This window comes from Macaca nemestrina, chromosome 1 (assembly GCF_043159975.1).
Source record: "Macaca nemestrina isolate mMacNem1 chromosome 1, mMacNem.hap1, whole genome shotgun sequence".
Lineage (NCBI taxonomy): Eukaryota > Metazoa > Chordata > Mammalia > Primates > Cercopithecidae > Macaca > Macaca nemestrina.
Genome location: NC_092125.1, coordinates 203,470,846 through 203,487,011, shown reverse-complemented (window position 1 = coordinate 203,487,011; position 16,166 = coordinate 203,470,846). Strand labels below are relative to the sequence as shown.

General features: G+C 47.5%; 1 long non-coding RNA gene across 1 annotated transcript in view; it reads right to left on the bottom strand.

Moving 5' to 3' along the window:
* Positions 1 to 11,130, bottom strand: part of LOC105494596 (uncharacterized) — a 33,629-nt gene extending 22,499 nt beyond the window's left edge. The window contains exon 1 of the long non-coding RNA XR_011623833.1: positions 10,361 to 11,130. This is a non-coding gene — a long non-coding RNA (uncharacterized lncRNA). The remainder of the gene's footprint in view (positions 1 to 10,360) is intronic.
* Between the last annotated feature and the right edge of the window lie 5,036 nt (positions 11,131 to 16,166).

Sequence of the window (16,166 nt, the reverse complement as noted above, 5' to 3'; positions counted from 1 at the left end):
TCCCGGATTCAAGCGATTCTCCTGCCTCAGCCTCTCGAGTAGCTGGGATTACAGGCATGCACCACCACGCCCAGCTAATTTTGTATTTTTAGTAGAGACGGGGTTTCTCCATGTTGATCAGGCTGGTCTTGAACTCCCAACGTCAGGTGATCCACCCGCCTCGGCCTCCCAAAGTGCTAGGATTAGAGGTGTGAGCCACTGCGCCTGGCCTACTTTATAAACTTTTTAACTTTTTTACTCTTTTGCAATAATGCTTAAAACACAAACATTGTATAGCTGTACAAAAATATTTTATTTCTTTGTATCCTTATTCTGTAAGTCTTTACAAAACAATAAATTTTCCCTATTTAAACTTTTTTTGTTGTTAAAAACTAAGGCACAAACACATACATTAGCCCAGGCCTGCACAGGGTCAGGATCACCAGTATCACTGTCTTCCACCTCTACATCTTGTCCCACTGGAAGGTCTTCAGGGGCAATAATACTCACGGAGCTGTCATCCCTGTGGTAAAGGTGCCTTCTTCTGGATACCTCCTGAAGGACCTGCCTGAGGCTGTTTTGTTTTTGTTTTTGTTTTTGAGACGGAGCCTCACTCTGTTGCCCAGGCTGGAGTGTAGTGACACAATCTTGGCTTACTGCAACCTCCGCCTCCCGGGTTCAAATGATTCTCCTGCCTCAGTCTCCTGAGTAGCTGGGACTACAGGTGCGCCCTACCATGTCCAGCTAATTTTTGTATTTTTAGTAGAGTCGGGCTTGCACCATGCTGGCCAGGATGGTCTCGATCTCTCGACCTCATGATCCACCTGCCTCGGCCTCCGAAAGTGCTGGGATTACAGGTGTGAGCCACCACACCCGGCCCCTGAGGCTGCTTTATAGTTAACTTTTTTTATAAGTAGAAGAAGTATACTCTAACAGTGATAAAAGGTATAACATAGTAAATACATAAACCAGTAACATGGTGATTTGTTATCATTAGCAACTATTCTGTACTATATATAATTGTATGTGCTAGACTTTTATATGACTGGCAGTGGAATAGGTTTGTTTACTCTGGTATCACCACAAACACGTGAGCAATGTGTTGTGTTATGATGTCATTATGGCTGCATCACTAGGCAATAGGAATTTTTCAACTGCATTATAATCTTGTAGACCATTGTTGGCCGTGTGGTCTGTCATTTACCAAAATGTCATTATGCAGCACATAATCAATTTCACACAGTACCATTTTTCTTCTTCCTGAGGGACTTCTTATATCATTTCTTGTAGTATTTTATGATTAATTCTTTCAGCTTTCATATGGCTAAAAACAATTTTATTTTGCCTTCATTTTTTGGAAGCTGTTTGATATGGTTTGCGTCTGTGTCCACACCCAAATCTCATGTCACATTGTAATCCCCAATGTTGGAAGAGGGGCCTGGAGGGAGGTGATTGGATCATGGGGGCAGATTTCCCCCTTGCTGTTGTCATGGTAGTGAGTTCTCATGAGATCTGGTTGTTTAAAAGTGTGTAGCACCTCCCCTTTCTCTCTCTTCCTTCTACCCTGGCCATGGAAGATGTTCCTGCTTCCTCTTCACTTCTGCCATGACTGTAAGTTTCCTGAGGCCTTCCCAGTCATGCGTCCTGTAAGACCTGCAGAACCATGAGTCAATGACACCTCTTTTCTTTATAAATTACCCAGTCTCGGGTAGTTCTTTATAGCAATGCAAGAATGGACTAATACAATATTTTTGCTGGGTAAAGAAATCTAGATTAACAGGTTTTTTCTTTCATTACATTAAAGATGTTGCCTACTGTTGATCTTATGCACTGAATTTTACATCCCAGACATTATAGTTCTTACGTCTAGAATTCAAGTTAGGGCTTTTATGCACTTCGTGTCTCTATGTTTTGAACACCTGGGATACAGTTCAATAGCTAGCTTAATGTCCTTGTCTTCTCATTATAATACTGGCATCAGTTTTGTGCTGATTTCAATTAATTCATTATTCTCTTCAGTATGGGTTGTGTTTTTGTGCCTCTTTGTATGGCTGGTAATTTTTGTTTAGCTGCTAGACATTGTAAATTTTACCCTGGTGGGTATTTGATCTTTTTTTTCCTTTTTGTATTCCTGTAAATATTCTTGAGCTTTGTTCTGGGATATAGTTAAATTACTTGGAAACAGCTTGATCCTTCTGGGTATTACCTTTAACTTGTTGTATTAGGCTAAACAGTGTCCCCTGCAAAATCCTGTCCGTGTGAAACTTAAAAATGGGACCTTATTTGGAAACAGGGTGTTTGCAGATGTAATTAGTTAAAATGAGATCATACTGGATTAGGGTGAGCCCTAAATTCAATGACTGGTGTCCTTGTAAGAAAGTCATATGGGCCAGGAATAGTGGCTCATGCCTGTAATCCCAGAACTTTGGGAGACCAAGACAGGTGGATTGCTTCAGCCCAGGAGTTCAACACCAGCCTGGGCAACATGGTGAAACCCCGTCACTACTAAAAATACAAAAACTATCTGGGCATGGTGGTGAGCGCCTATTGTCCCGGTTACTCAAGAGGCTGAAGTGGGAAGACCACTTAAGCCCAGGTCGAGGCTGCAGTGAGCCATGATCACACTACTGCACTCCAGACTGGATGACAGTGGGGGGGAAAAAAAAAAAAAAGGTCATATGAAGACACACAGGGAAGAATGTAATATGAAGATAGAAGCAGAGGTTAGAGAGATGTACCTACAAGCCAAGATTGCAGAGATTACCACCAGAAGCTGAGAGATAGGCATGGAAATGATTCTCCTTCACAAACTCCAGAAGGAACTAACCCTACCAACACCTTAATTTCAGACTTCTGGCCTCCTAAACTGTGAGGGAAAGAATTTCTCTTGTTTTCAGCCACCTGGCTTGTGGCAGCCCTAGGAAACTAGAAGATGTACATAAATTAGTCTAGGACGAATAACTCCCCACATCTGAGACAAGATCTTTTTGAGCACTCTGCCCCATGCCCCACGAATTCAGAGAGTTTTCAGTCTAGCTGGTGAACACAGCCATTATTCCTGGCCCTGGACCAGTGCTGGCTGCTGTTCACCCCAGTACTCTCAAATTGTTCTCTCCTGGAATTGTTGTCACACAATGGACGGATCAGTGCTCAGTCAAATACTTGAGGGGCACCCCCTGTACATCTCTGGGGTTCTCTTTTCTTGTGCAGCTCTCTCCTGTCTGGTGCTCCATCCTTGTAAACTCGAGCTGCCTGAGTCTCCCCTGACTCTGCTCCTCTCCTCCATTCCAGGAGCCTGCTGGGTTCCACCTGGGCTCCTGCTTCCTGCACAGTGATCTGAAAACCTTCCTCAGGCAGTGAGATGGGGGTCATCAGAGGACTCATCTCCCTTGTATCCCTTTTCCTCAGGGATCACTGTCCTTGGTTATCTGATGTCCAGTGTCTTTATAAAAACATTGGTTTATATATTTTTCTTTCTTTCTCTTTCTTTTTTTCTTTCTTTTTCTCTTTTTCTTTCTTTCTTTCCTTCCTTCCTTATTTCTCTTTCTTTCTTTCTTCCTTTCTTTTGGCTGTTCAGGCTGTTTCTTTTGGCTGTTCAGTGCAATAAATTCATTGCATTAGTCCATCTTGAACATGAACAAAAGCATAATATCTTAAAGGCTTAGAATCCAAAGAAGCCTTACAATCTTGAGATGACTTAATCATAGAATCTCAGAGTCTCGGGCTTTTTGAAGTACAGCAATTTGGAATCTTAGCTTGCTCAAAGGAGTGAACACTTTCTGATAATAGGATCATTTCCAATATTCATTAAGTACAAATTGTGCCAGACACTGTGCCCAGTGCTTTGAACACGTGTCATTTAGTCCCCATGACAACTCTGGGAAGTAGAAACTTTTACTTTGCCTGACTTTCCAGATGAAAAAAAACCGAGGCTCAGCATGCCATGCTATGGTCTGAAAATATCTCCCAAAATTCATGTGTTGGAAACTTTATCCCCAGTGCAACAGTGCTGGGAGGCAAGGCCTTGGAGGAGGCAATTAGGTCAGAGTAAGGCTACTATAAAGTGGCTTAAAATGGCTTGGTGGAGGGAAGTTGGCCCCTTTTTGCCCTTCTACCCTCCACTGTATGAATACAGTATTAATCCCCTCTGGAGGATGCAGCTTTCAAAGCTCCATTATGCAAGCAGAAACAGACCCTAGCCAGAGAAACCTGCCAATGCCTTCATCATGGACTTCCCAGCCTCCAGAACTGTGAGAAATAAATTTCTGTTCTTTCTAAATGATGCAGTCTTTGGAATTTTGCTATAGCAGCACAAATGGACTAAGACAGGAACTGGTACCAAAACAATGGAGTGTTGCTATAACAAACACCTACAAATGCAGAGGCAGCTTTGGAAGCAGGTGATGGGATAGAGACGAACAATTTTGAAGCAAATGCTAGAAAAAGCCTGCATTGCCATGAACAGGGTATTAAGTAAGGGTGATACTGGTGAGGGCTCAGAAGATGAGAGCTGTAGAGAAAGCCTCAGTCTTCTTAGAAATTACTTAAGTGGTCATGACCAGAATGCTCTAGGAAAACGTATAGTGAACGCCATTCTGATGAGGCCTCAGACGGAAATGAGAAGGAGATTCCTATGGATAGAAGGAAGCCAGGTGCTCTTCATCCAGAGAATGGAAGAATAACAAAAAGGCATTTTGGAGATCTTTGGAGGCTGCCATGCCCCTCACAGGCCCAGGGTACTAGGGCCTTGGGGACAGAAGGGTTTCAGAGGAAGGGCCCAGGACACACATGGGGCCTCAGGACTCTGCTCGGGAACACCTCGTGTCTCTGCTCCCCTTATTCAGGCACAACGCTCCTTGACCACCCTACCTATGGCTCAAGCAGACCCAGGTGTGGCTTAGGCCACTGCACCAGAGAGCTCAAGCGGTGAGCCTTGGAGGGTGCAGAGTGCAGGAGCTGTGGAGGTAGATGTGAATGGATACCTCAGAAAGTCTGTGGGCGCAGGCAGAGAACTGCCGCAGAGATAGAGCTACCACAGAGAGCTCCCCACTAGGGCAATGCCATGGGAGTGAGGCTGCCCCTGAGACCCCAGAGCTGTAGAGCCACCAGCATGCAAAACTCCAACCTGGGAGAGCCAAAGGCATGAGACTCCAATTCATGAGAGCTGCAGCCAGCAAAGCCACGGAGGAAGGGTTGCTAGGGCCTTGGGTTCCCAACACCTACCCCATGTGTCTGGAAGGCTGGACTTGGAGTCAACGATTATTCTCAAGCTTTAAGATGTAATGCTGTTTGCCCTGTTGGATTTTGGACTTACCTGGGACCTGTTACCCATCCACTATTTTTATTTTTTTATTTTTTATTTTTTGAGATGGAGTCTCGCTCTGTTGCCCAAGCTAGAGTGCAGTGGCATGATCTTGGCTCACTGCAACCTCTGCCTCCCGGGTTGAAGTGGTTCTCCTGCCTCAGCCTCCTGAGTAGCTGGGATTACAGGTGCACCCCACCATGCAAGTTTAATTTTTGTATTTTTAGTAGAGGCGGGACTTCACCACGTTGGTCAGGCTGGTCTCGAACTCCTAACCTCGTGATCCGCCTACCTCAGCCTCCTAAAGTGCTGGGATTACAGGTGCCTGCCCCGTTTTTTCTTTTCTGTTTCTCCCTTCTGAAATGGAAATGTCTGACCTGCACCTCTCCCAGCATCATATTTTGGAAGCACACAAATGTGTTTGATTTCACAGGCTCACAGCTGGAAGGGAATCTGCCTCAGGATGAGTGTCTTGAGTCTCTCCCATGTTTGATTAGATGAGACTTTGCACTTAGATCTTAAAGTTGATGGTAGAATGAGTTAAGACCTTTTGGGGCTACTGGGATGGGATGAATGTATTTCATATGTGAGAAGAACAAGAATCTAGGGGAGGCCAGGGGAGAAATGCTATGATTTGAGGATGCCCCTCAAAAATTCTGGTGTTGCCGATGTAAAAGTATTAAGAGGTGAAACCTTTAAGAGGTGACTAGGCCGTGAGGGCTCCTCTCTCAAGAATGGGATTAGGCGCACTTATAGAAGGGTTTAATGGAAGACCCCCTCCCTGTGAGGACACAGCAAGAAGGTCTTCACAGATGCCAGAGCCTTGATCTGGGATTTCCAAGCCACCAGAGCTACGAGAAAATAAATTTCGGGACAATTTGACTTCTTCTTTTCCTAATTGAATACTCTTTATTTCTTTCTCTTGCCTGATTGCCCTGGTCAGAACTTCCAACACTATGTTGAATAGGAGTGGTGAGAGAGGGCATCCCTGTCTTGTGCCTGTTTTTAAGGGGAATGCTTCCAGTTTTTGCCCATTTAGTATGATATTAGCTGTGGGTTTGTCATAAATAGCTCTTATTATTTTGAAATGTGCTCCATCAATACCAAATTTATTGAGAGTTTTTAGCATGAAGGGCTGTTGAATTTTGTCAAAGGCCTTCCCTGTTTGCAGACAACATGATTGTCTATTTAGAAAACCCCATCATCTCAGTCCAAAATCTCCTCAAGCTGATAAGCAACTTCAGCAAAGTCTCAGGATACAAAATCAGTGTGCAAAAATCACAAGCATTCTCATACACCAATAACAGACAAACAGAGAGCCAAATCATGAATGAACTCCCATTCACAATTGCTTCAAAGAGAATAAAATACCTAGGAATCCAACTTACAAGGGATGTGAAGGACCTCTTCAAGGAGAACTACAAACTGCTGCTCAAGGAAATAAAAGAGGACACAAACAAATGGAAGAACATACCATGCTCATGGATAGGAAGAATCAATATCGTGAAAATGGCCATACTGCCCAAAGTAATTTACAGATTCAATGCCATCCCCATTAATTTACCAATGACTTTCTTCACAGAATTGAAAAAAACTACTTTAAAGTTCATATGGAACCAAAAAAGAGCCTGCCTTGCCAAGACAATCCTAAGTCAAAAGAACAAAGCTGGAGGCATCACGCTACCTGACTTCAAAATGTACTACAAAGCTACAGTAACCAAAACAGCATGGTACTGGTACCAAAACAGAGATATAGACCAATGGAACAGAACAGAGCCCTCAGAAATAATACCACACTTCTACAACCATCTGATATTTGACAAACCTGACAAAAACAAGAAACGGGGAAAGGATTCCCTATTTAATAAATGATGCTGGGAAAACTGGCTAACCATAAGTAGAAAGCTGAAACTGGATCCCTTCCTTACTCCTTATACAACAATTAATTCAAGATGGATTAGAGACTTAAATGTTAGACCTAAAACCATAAAAACCCTAGAAGAAAACCTAGGCAATACCATTCAGGACGTAGGCATGGGCAAGGACTTCATGTCTCAAACACCAAAAGCAGTGGCAACAAAAGCCAAAATTGACAAACGGGATCTAATTAAACTAAAGAGCTGCTGCACAGCAAAAGAAACTACCATCAGAGTGAACAGGCAACCTACAGTATGGGAGAAAATTTTTGCAATCTACTCATCTGACAAAGGGTTAATATCCAGAACCTACAAAGAACTCAAACAAATTTACAAGAAAAAAACAAACAATCCCATCAAAAAGTGGGCAAAGGATATGAACAGACACTTCTCAAAAGAAGACATTTATGCAGCCAACAGACACATGAAAAAATGCTCATCATCACTAGCCATCAGAGAAATGCAAATCAAAACAACAATGAGATACCATCTCACACCAGTTAGAATGGCAATCATTAAAAAATCAGGAAACAACAGGTGCTGGAGAGGATGTGGAGAAATAGGAACACTTTTACATTGTTGGTGGGACTGTAAACTAGTTCAACCATTGTGGAAGACAGTGTGGCTATTCCTCAAGGATCTAGAACTAGAAATACCATTTGACTCAGCCATCCCATTACTGGGGATATACCCAAAGGATTATAAATCATGCCGCTATAAAGACACATGCACACATATGTTTATTGTGGCACTATTAACAATAGCAAAGACTTTGAATCAACCCAAATGTCCATCAGTGACAGACCGGATTAAGAAAATGTGGCACATATACACCATGGAATACTATGCAGCCAAAAAAAAGGATGAGTTCGTGTCCTTTGTAGGGACATGAATGCAACTGGAAACCATCATTCTCAGCAAACTATTGCAAGAACAGAAAACCAAATACTGCATGTTCTCACTCATAGGTGAGAACTGAACATTGAGAACACCTGGACACAGGAAGGGGAACATCACACACCGGGGCCTGTTGTGGGGTGGGGGGACAGGGAAGGGATAGCATTAGGAGATATACCTAATGTGAATGACGAATTAATGGTTACAGCACACCAACATGGCACATGTATACATATGTAACAAACCTGCACGTTGTGCACATGTACCCTAGAACATAAAGTATAATATAAATAAATAAATAAATAAATAGAAAATAAATTTCGGTTCTTCATAAATTACCCAGTCTGTGGTATTCTGTGACAGCAACACAAAATGAACTGAGGCAAGTCAGTTGCTGAAGTCAGACCCCCTTGTAATCAGTGTGGTCAGAACTTAGCCCAGGTCTCTCAGCCTCTGTGCTGTTTCCTTCCTGCAAGGCCTCTCTGCTGAGTGCTCACCCATCCTCTGTGCACACACACCTTCAGTGTTGGGGAACTCATTACCCCTCCCCAGGGCTGCCCACCTATCCCAACTTTGGACATATTTCTCCTTCTCAGGACATCCACCCATTGGCCCCCACATCTACCCTAGGAATCTTCACCCAGGACCTCTACAGACAGAGGGAGCAGCTACCCAAGGTAAGGCAACAACTACACAGAAGAGGAGAGTGGGATGAGGAAAGCCCCGGATGCAGCCCATCCTGGTGAAAGATAAGGAGGTTTATCCAGAGGGAGGGAAGCCAGTGGAGACATGGGAAGCAGGCCCCGTGGAAGACAAATGAGAACAAAGCCCAGAATGTGGGAAGGCAGCAGGGCCGGGCGGGGCTGGGCGAGCAGGACACATGGCACAGGCATGTGATTCTCCAGCAGTCAGAGCTAAGGCCCTAATGAGACTGGAATCCTAAGTGCTGTGCCTTGAATTTCTTGGCTTTTTTCCCTAGAAATTTATTCTGCAAATGTGCCTTGTGCCATCCATCCTCCCAGATGGCTTTTTAAGTGAAGCTGTTTGTTAAGTGGGAGAAGAACAGGGACAGGGTGGGAAGGGGAGGAACAGGTGGAGCCGCTGCAGCCCTGTGCCTCACCCCCAACCCTCGAAGGAGAGGAAGTAGGAACAGCAAGTGGGAGAGTGGGAGGGTGGGCAAGGGGAGCCCCCGTGGTCCCACAGAGTGTGGCCTCCCAGGGTCGGGACCCTGTGGCACAACTGAGTCCACATAACCGGGGTCCCAGTGACAGTCTCTTAACAGTGACTGGGCCCCAGTGTGAGCACTGGGTGAGCACTTTGGAGTCGCTGGCCCTGTACATCCTCCCACATTCCCATGGAGCAGGCACCATGACCCTCATCAGTCCCCAGAGGAGAAACTCAGAGAGGTGCAGTCACTTGTCCAAGGTCACACAGCTGGTGAGAGGCTGACTGGGGATTGAAGCTCTGGCTCTTAACTAAGATGTCACTGTTGCTCAGGCTGTCAGCTGGAAGAACCTTCGTGATCAGCCCCCCTGAGGCACGCAGGCCCCAAGTCATCAGTTTCTCCCTCTGTACAGTGGGCTGGTTGGTGCCCAGTGGTCCCCAAGCCTGACTCTGCATCAGAATCTCCTGGGGACTTCTCGGCAGTGCTGAGGCCTGGGCCCTGCCTCAGTATCTAGAATTTTTAAGCCCCACCCCATCCCAGGACATTTTCTCAACCCACTTGCACAGGGTCACACTGAAGGTTGGAGGGTCTAGAACCCATACCCTACTCCCTGGTGAATTCTCAAGGTGAGTGTTTGCAGAGCTGATTGCAGTAGAGGGATGAGGAGGTAGAACTGTCCATGCTGCACGTCTGCAGCTGTCCGGAGGGAGGATGGCGATGGATCCCATTTCTACCTCTGCATCTGGAGGTCTCTTTTGCCCCCTCCTTCCTCTGTGTAACCCCCACCCCACCCCCACTCCTCCCTCCAAGCCTGGCTTGGAGGGGCCGAGATGGATCAGCATGGTGCCTGGCCACAGCTGGCATGTCCATCACCCTGTGCCAGCCACCCCAGCCTGGGGAGCACAGCAGCAGCTCAGTCAATCATTATGGAAGGGAAGAAGACAGGGCCTGGGAGAGGTGTGGTGCCAAGACAGGGGTGGCACAGTAGAAATGACAAACAGGCTTCCCTGTGGCACTTTTCCAGGCTGGCATTATGTTTCCCCAACCAGCAAATGCAAGACACACACACACACACACACACACACACACACACACCCCTACCTTTGTTGCCTTTTCTTCCCTACGGACAAGGCGGATGTGTCAGCTTCCTCCTCAGTCTCCGAGTGAAGGGAGGGGAGACGCAGGGTTGACTTGACGATTAGGTGGTGGAGATGAGGTGTCTCACCTTGTACCTGGGGGTTTTGTGTTCTTGGCTCCTCCAAGAGGCCGCAGGCACCTCCCCTGATGTCTGTGAGCCCAGCCTCCTCATCTTAGCCAGGCATCCTCACTCTCCTCACAAAGCCTGAGCCCTTGCATGTCACAGAAAGCCCTGACACTGCCTTGCTAGGAGGCTCAGCGAACAGAAGTTTCACTTCGTGAACCCACAGGGACTCTGACCCGGACCTCTGAGGAGCAAAGGTCCTATCCCGTGAGGCTCCCAGTCCCCGGGGGGATGGGCCTCTGTCACGGTCCCCTGGTCCCTCTCACACTGGGGCCTCCCTGGCCAGGATTATGTACCTGAACAGGGGTCCAAGCACAGGAGCATGTTCTGGAACCCACCCCTGATATCCTGCAAAAAGCCAGCGAGGGCAGCAGGCAGGAGAGAGAGTGAGGGCTTCCGTCAAACCCACTTCTCTGATATTAACCCTGATTCGGCCTCTGGTGGTGAGTGTGGACAGGCAGGTGATTTGGGGAAAACTGAACATAGGGGAGTGGATGAGAATCCAACATCCCCGTGGACATCTGCTGCCACCGTTGACAATGACAGTGATGATCATCGGTCCCCCGTGTGCCAGGCACGGTGCCAGCCCGACATTCTTTATCCCCTGGAATCCTCACAACCATCTCCTGAATAAGGTCCCTCCTCAGAGGAGGAGACCCAGACTCTGATAGAAGCCATCGCCTGCCTGTCCCCAGTCTGGGCCCCTGGTGGCTCTGGTGTCATCTGAAACCCCCAGCTTTTCCCACTGACACCACCTCATCTGTGAGATGTAAAATCTGCTCACGTTCTGAGGACAGCATGCAGTGGAGACAGTCCCTTTTAGAGGAAGTCTGCGGAGGCGAGTGTCAGAGACGATGGAGTACTGTGTCCTCCGAGACCAGTATTGTCAGAGGCGCCCATTACGGAACAAATGAGCTGCGTGCCGGCTCAGGATGCACGGAGGAAATCGCTACAAGGACAAGGGAGTGAAGGGAGAATCCATCAGCCTGGGGCAGGGTGGGGCTGCCCGCAGTCTCACAGCCTGGCTGGGAACCAGCTTATAGGGGTGATGGGTGAGGAGTGAGGGGTGTTCACAGGAGTTCTTCCTAAGACAGGAGCTGCTGGGATCAGAAGTTTCTCCCGGCTTAAATTTGTCCCATGAAATCCAATTCCAGAAATGTTTTATATGGTGGGTATCTGTGTCTGGGGCTATGCTAAATCCTCCATATATACCTATAATTATCTACTTTTCAGGGCAATGCTATGGAAACAGTCATTATTACTCTAATTTTCTAGAATGGGAAATTGAGGCACAGAGAGGTAGAGATGCCTAAGTTTACACAGTTGCCAGGCCCTGGAGCCAAGATTCACAACCAGGCTGCCTGGCTTCAGTCTGGGTCCTTCACCACCTTGACACACCATGCCTGCCTGAAGCGCAGTGAAGAGAGACAAATCACTCTAAGTGAAGGAGAGCTTGAGCAAAAGATGGAAGCAAGAGAATTCTACAACCAACCTGTCTTTTTCAAAGAGCATCTGACAGTTCAGGCTTCAGCAAAGATTCCTGGAACACCTACTGTGTGTCAGGCAGTGTTCTGGGCACTGGATGGGCCCAGGGAGGGAGACCAGGCTACTGTGGGTACAGGGTACAGGGAGACCTGGAGGAGGAGAGAGCCATGCCTGCGGCACAGGGCAGTTGAGGCAGAGATGGGACCAGCTCCTCTGACTCCCTACTTGGGGCTGCTTCATCCCAGGTTGGCTCTTGTCCTTGTCAAGCAGCTTCCTGGAAGCCCCAGAACTTAATTTGCTTATCAAGTTGCTGGGAAATAGGAGCCACAGGTCAGGGCTCCATGTGCCAGTGATACCATGAAATATCATCTGGGACCAATCAAATCAGTAAAACAAAAAAACAAATAAAACATTAATACATAATGCTAGTGAATGTGTGGTGAAATAGACATTCTTATGCAGTGCTGCGGCAGGGAGTGTCAAGCAAATCATTCAGGAAAGTGATTAAGTAATAAAGACCATGAGGCTTCAACATATTTATATCCTTTGATGCACTGACTGCACTTTTAAGAATCTGTCTTGAAGAAGGGATCAGGGATTCAGGCAAAGATAATGCCCCAAGATGTTTATTAAAGTCTGATGATGTATAAGAATGAAATATTGTAGCCCCTAAGTATCTAAGCTGAAGGATGGTGATACCAATTTTAATGCATCCAAATGTTGGTCTATTATAAAATTATTAACATGATGCTTTTGAGAAATTTCTAAGGATTGGGAAAATGTTCCCAATATAATAATACATAAGGAAAAAGGCCAGGGGCAGTGCCTTACAGCTGTAATCCCAGCACTTTGGGTGGCCAAAGTGGGGAATTGCTTGAGCTCAGGAATTCAAGACCAGTGAAACACATGGTGAAACCTCATCGCTACAAAAAAATACAAAAACTTAGCTGGGTGTGCCAGCTACTCAGGTGGCTGAGGTGGGGGGATCACCTGAGCCCAGGAGGTCGAGGCTGCAGTGAGCTGTAATTGTGCCACTGCACTCCAGAGTGAGACCCTGTCTCTGATTTTTAAAAAAAAGGAGAAGAGGAGAAGAAACAACTGAATAAAAGCATGATCCCAATTACATAAAATTTGATATATACATAGTGAACGATTAGAGGGTGATGATGATAACAAAAAAATAATAATAATGAGGCTACTATTTACTGAGTATTTGCTATGTACCTGGCACTGCACTAAGTGCTTTACATATATTAGTTCACTTAATATTCACAACAACCCCATGTAGAGATATTATTATCTCCATTTTACAGATGAGGAAAGAGAGGCACAGAGAGGTTAAGTGAAATGTCCCATGCCACAAAGCTAAGAGGCTGAGCCAGGATTTGAACTCAGGTCTGGCAAACTCCAAAATCTTTGCATTATCACAATAACTCACTCCATTTGCCAAGATGGGGAAACCAAGGCAACGTATGTGGTGCTGAAGGTTGGCAAAGCCAGAGCACCAAGGGTGTTGTGATCCATACTGAGACGTTACACTTCATCCGTGGCCCTGAACAGAAGACCCTGGCCGATATAGATTGGATCTGTCTCTCCTCCCACATTTCATGTTCAACTATAATCTCCAGTGTTGGAGGTGGGGCCTGGTGGGAGGTGATTGGATCGTGGGGATGGCATTCTCATGAATGGTTTAGCACCATCTGCTTCCTGCTGTCCTCAAGACAGTAAGTTCTCGGGGGATCTGGTCATTTAAAAGTGTGTGGTACCTCCTCCTTTGCTCTCTTGCTCCTGCTCTGGCCATGTGACGTGCCTGCTTCCCCTTCACCTTCCATCATGACTGTAACTTTCCTAAGGCTTCCCCAGAAGCCGAGCAGATGCCATCATCCTTCCTGGACAGCCTGTGGAACCTTGAGCCAATTATAAATTACTCAGACTCTGGTATTTCCTTATAGCAATGCAAGAACAGATTAACACATCGGCCATGCTCCTGAGGATCTCAGACCAGGACAATGACCACTCACTGGGATGCACTGTGAGCCGGGGGAGGGGAGGAGCACGGGGGCTGCTTTCCAACCCCCACTTCCTACCCTGCACTTTGTGCCCCAGCAACACTAACTGGCTTGTCAATTCCTACACTCCTGATACGGTCTCTTCCCTCCACGCCTTCGCTCATGCTGTGTCCACTGCCTAAAATGCCCTCTCCCCTGCCTTGCCTGGCTACCTGGCAAACTCCTCTGTATCCATCAGCATCCCAGGCAGAAGGTCATCTCTCTGGGAAGCTGCCCTCTTGCTCCAAGGTGGAGTTAGCATCTCATGCAGTCCTTGGAATGGTCCTTGTCACCGGTGTTGCTATCATCTGTGTGTCTCCTCCTCCACTAGAACATGGACACTGTGGGACAGGCACTGTGTCTTTTGCCAACAAGACCAGGCATGGTCTAGGAGGGGCCAGAGCATGGGCATTAAGGGTGGAAGCTCCAGAGTCCAGCTCCAGCATCACCACTTACTAAAGCATGATGTGGCAGGTGACTTTATCCTTCTGTATCTCATTTTCATCATGTTTCGAGTGGCGATCACACTGGCATCACCTCATAGGGTCTGCAAGGATGAAGGGAGTGAATACCTGCAGTGTCAGGTGGTGCCTGGTGTGTAGATGGCACTAAATAAGCATTCGCTCTTATCTCTGTCTTTGACTCTTCCTGCCTACACAGAGCCTGATGCGGAAGCTGTAAATGTTTTTTGAATGATTAAGTGACTGTCTCGGCCTGGCTTTAACCACCGTTAAAATTCCCCATCCCCAAGAGCTCCTTGCTCAGGGTCTCTGCCGTCTTTCCCAGCAAGCTGATCTGTGCCCTTTCCGCTGCCATCCTGATCTGTGGTCCCGGAGGCCCTGTGCAGGCATCGATAGGCTCCCAGGCCCTCTGGCTTCAAGGTGGGTTTGACCATTGGGGCCACGAGCAGGAGATGAGAGAGCAGGTCTTCATCTCCCTGCACCTCCCCTGCTGTGTCTCCGGATTGGCTGCATTCCTCCCCAAAAGGCCACAGCCCTTCTCAGCAGAGCTCCACATGCAGCTCTCTAGCTGTCTCTGACTTACCCTCCTCAGGCCTTGGCACTGAAGGACTCCCTATTCCTGTTAATCCTGGGGTCCTGCACCGTCCCTTGTGGTCAGTGCCTTTCAGAGCTCCCGCAGCCCTGCGTGAGGGAGGCCTGGCTCCTGCAGGGCCCTGCCCCACCCTGCACTGCCTGCTTCTCCCCTTCACAGCCCTGAGCTCTGACCTGCCTGCCCACTGATCTTACTTTAACATGGCCTCTGCCAGGAGAGCTGCCCCTCATCTCTCCAGCCACCCACACCCTCCCCGGTTCAATGTCCTCCTGGAACCTCCCCAAACTCACCTCCTCTGACCCCAGGGCCCTCTGGAGTCCCATGGCTGGAAGCATCTCTCATCTAGACCTGCACGGCCTTTCGTGTTTGAGTTGTTAACGTGAGGCAGAGCTGATGTACTGGGGGCCAAAAGCCCTGAGTTCAAATCCCACCTCCACTCCACACCAGCTAGGTGAGTGTGGCAAGTCATCTCGCCTCTCTGAGCTTTGAGTTTCTCACCAGTGAAGTAGGCAGGACCGTCAGGACCCTACGTGGCCAGTGGAGGCTGCGAGGCAGTGACAGATGCAAAGCACTCTGTGCACATTAAGAGGCTCAGTAAATGGCAGGGACCACACTGCTGTTGAAGTGACAATGATTATCGTACGTCCACCTCCTTCTTATGCCGCAAGCTCCTCAGGGCAGGGACCAGGCCTGATTCAATGCCATGCCCTCAGTGCCTAGCTCAGGGCATGGCAGCTGGTAGGGGCTCAAGAAAGATGCTCACCATGCAGCCAATTTATGCCACCAAACAAGTATTAATAAGGACTGTTTTAGATGCTAGGACTGCGGCAATAAGCAACACAGACATGACACAAATTCCTGACCCTGAGGATCTGGACAGCTCGAGGGACAGAGCCTGGAGTTGAGTTGCCCGCAGGGCCGTGAGAATCCGAGAACGTCAGTGCAGTGAAAGACTTGAGGGATGCAGCGGTGCTCTTGCTGTGCCACCCTCTAGCCCCTCAGGCCATGCCTGAGCTCACCTGCAGCTGCAGTGGGCAGTTCCCGAGAACCTCCCAGCTTC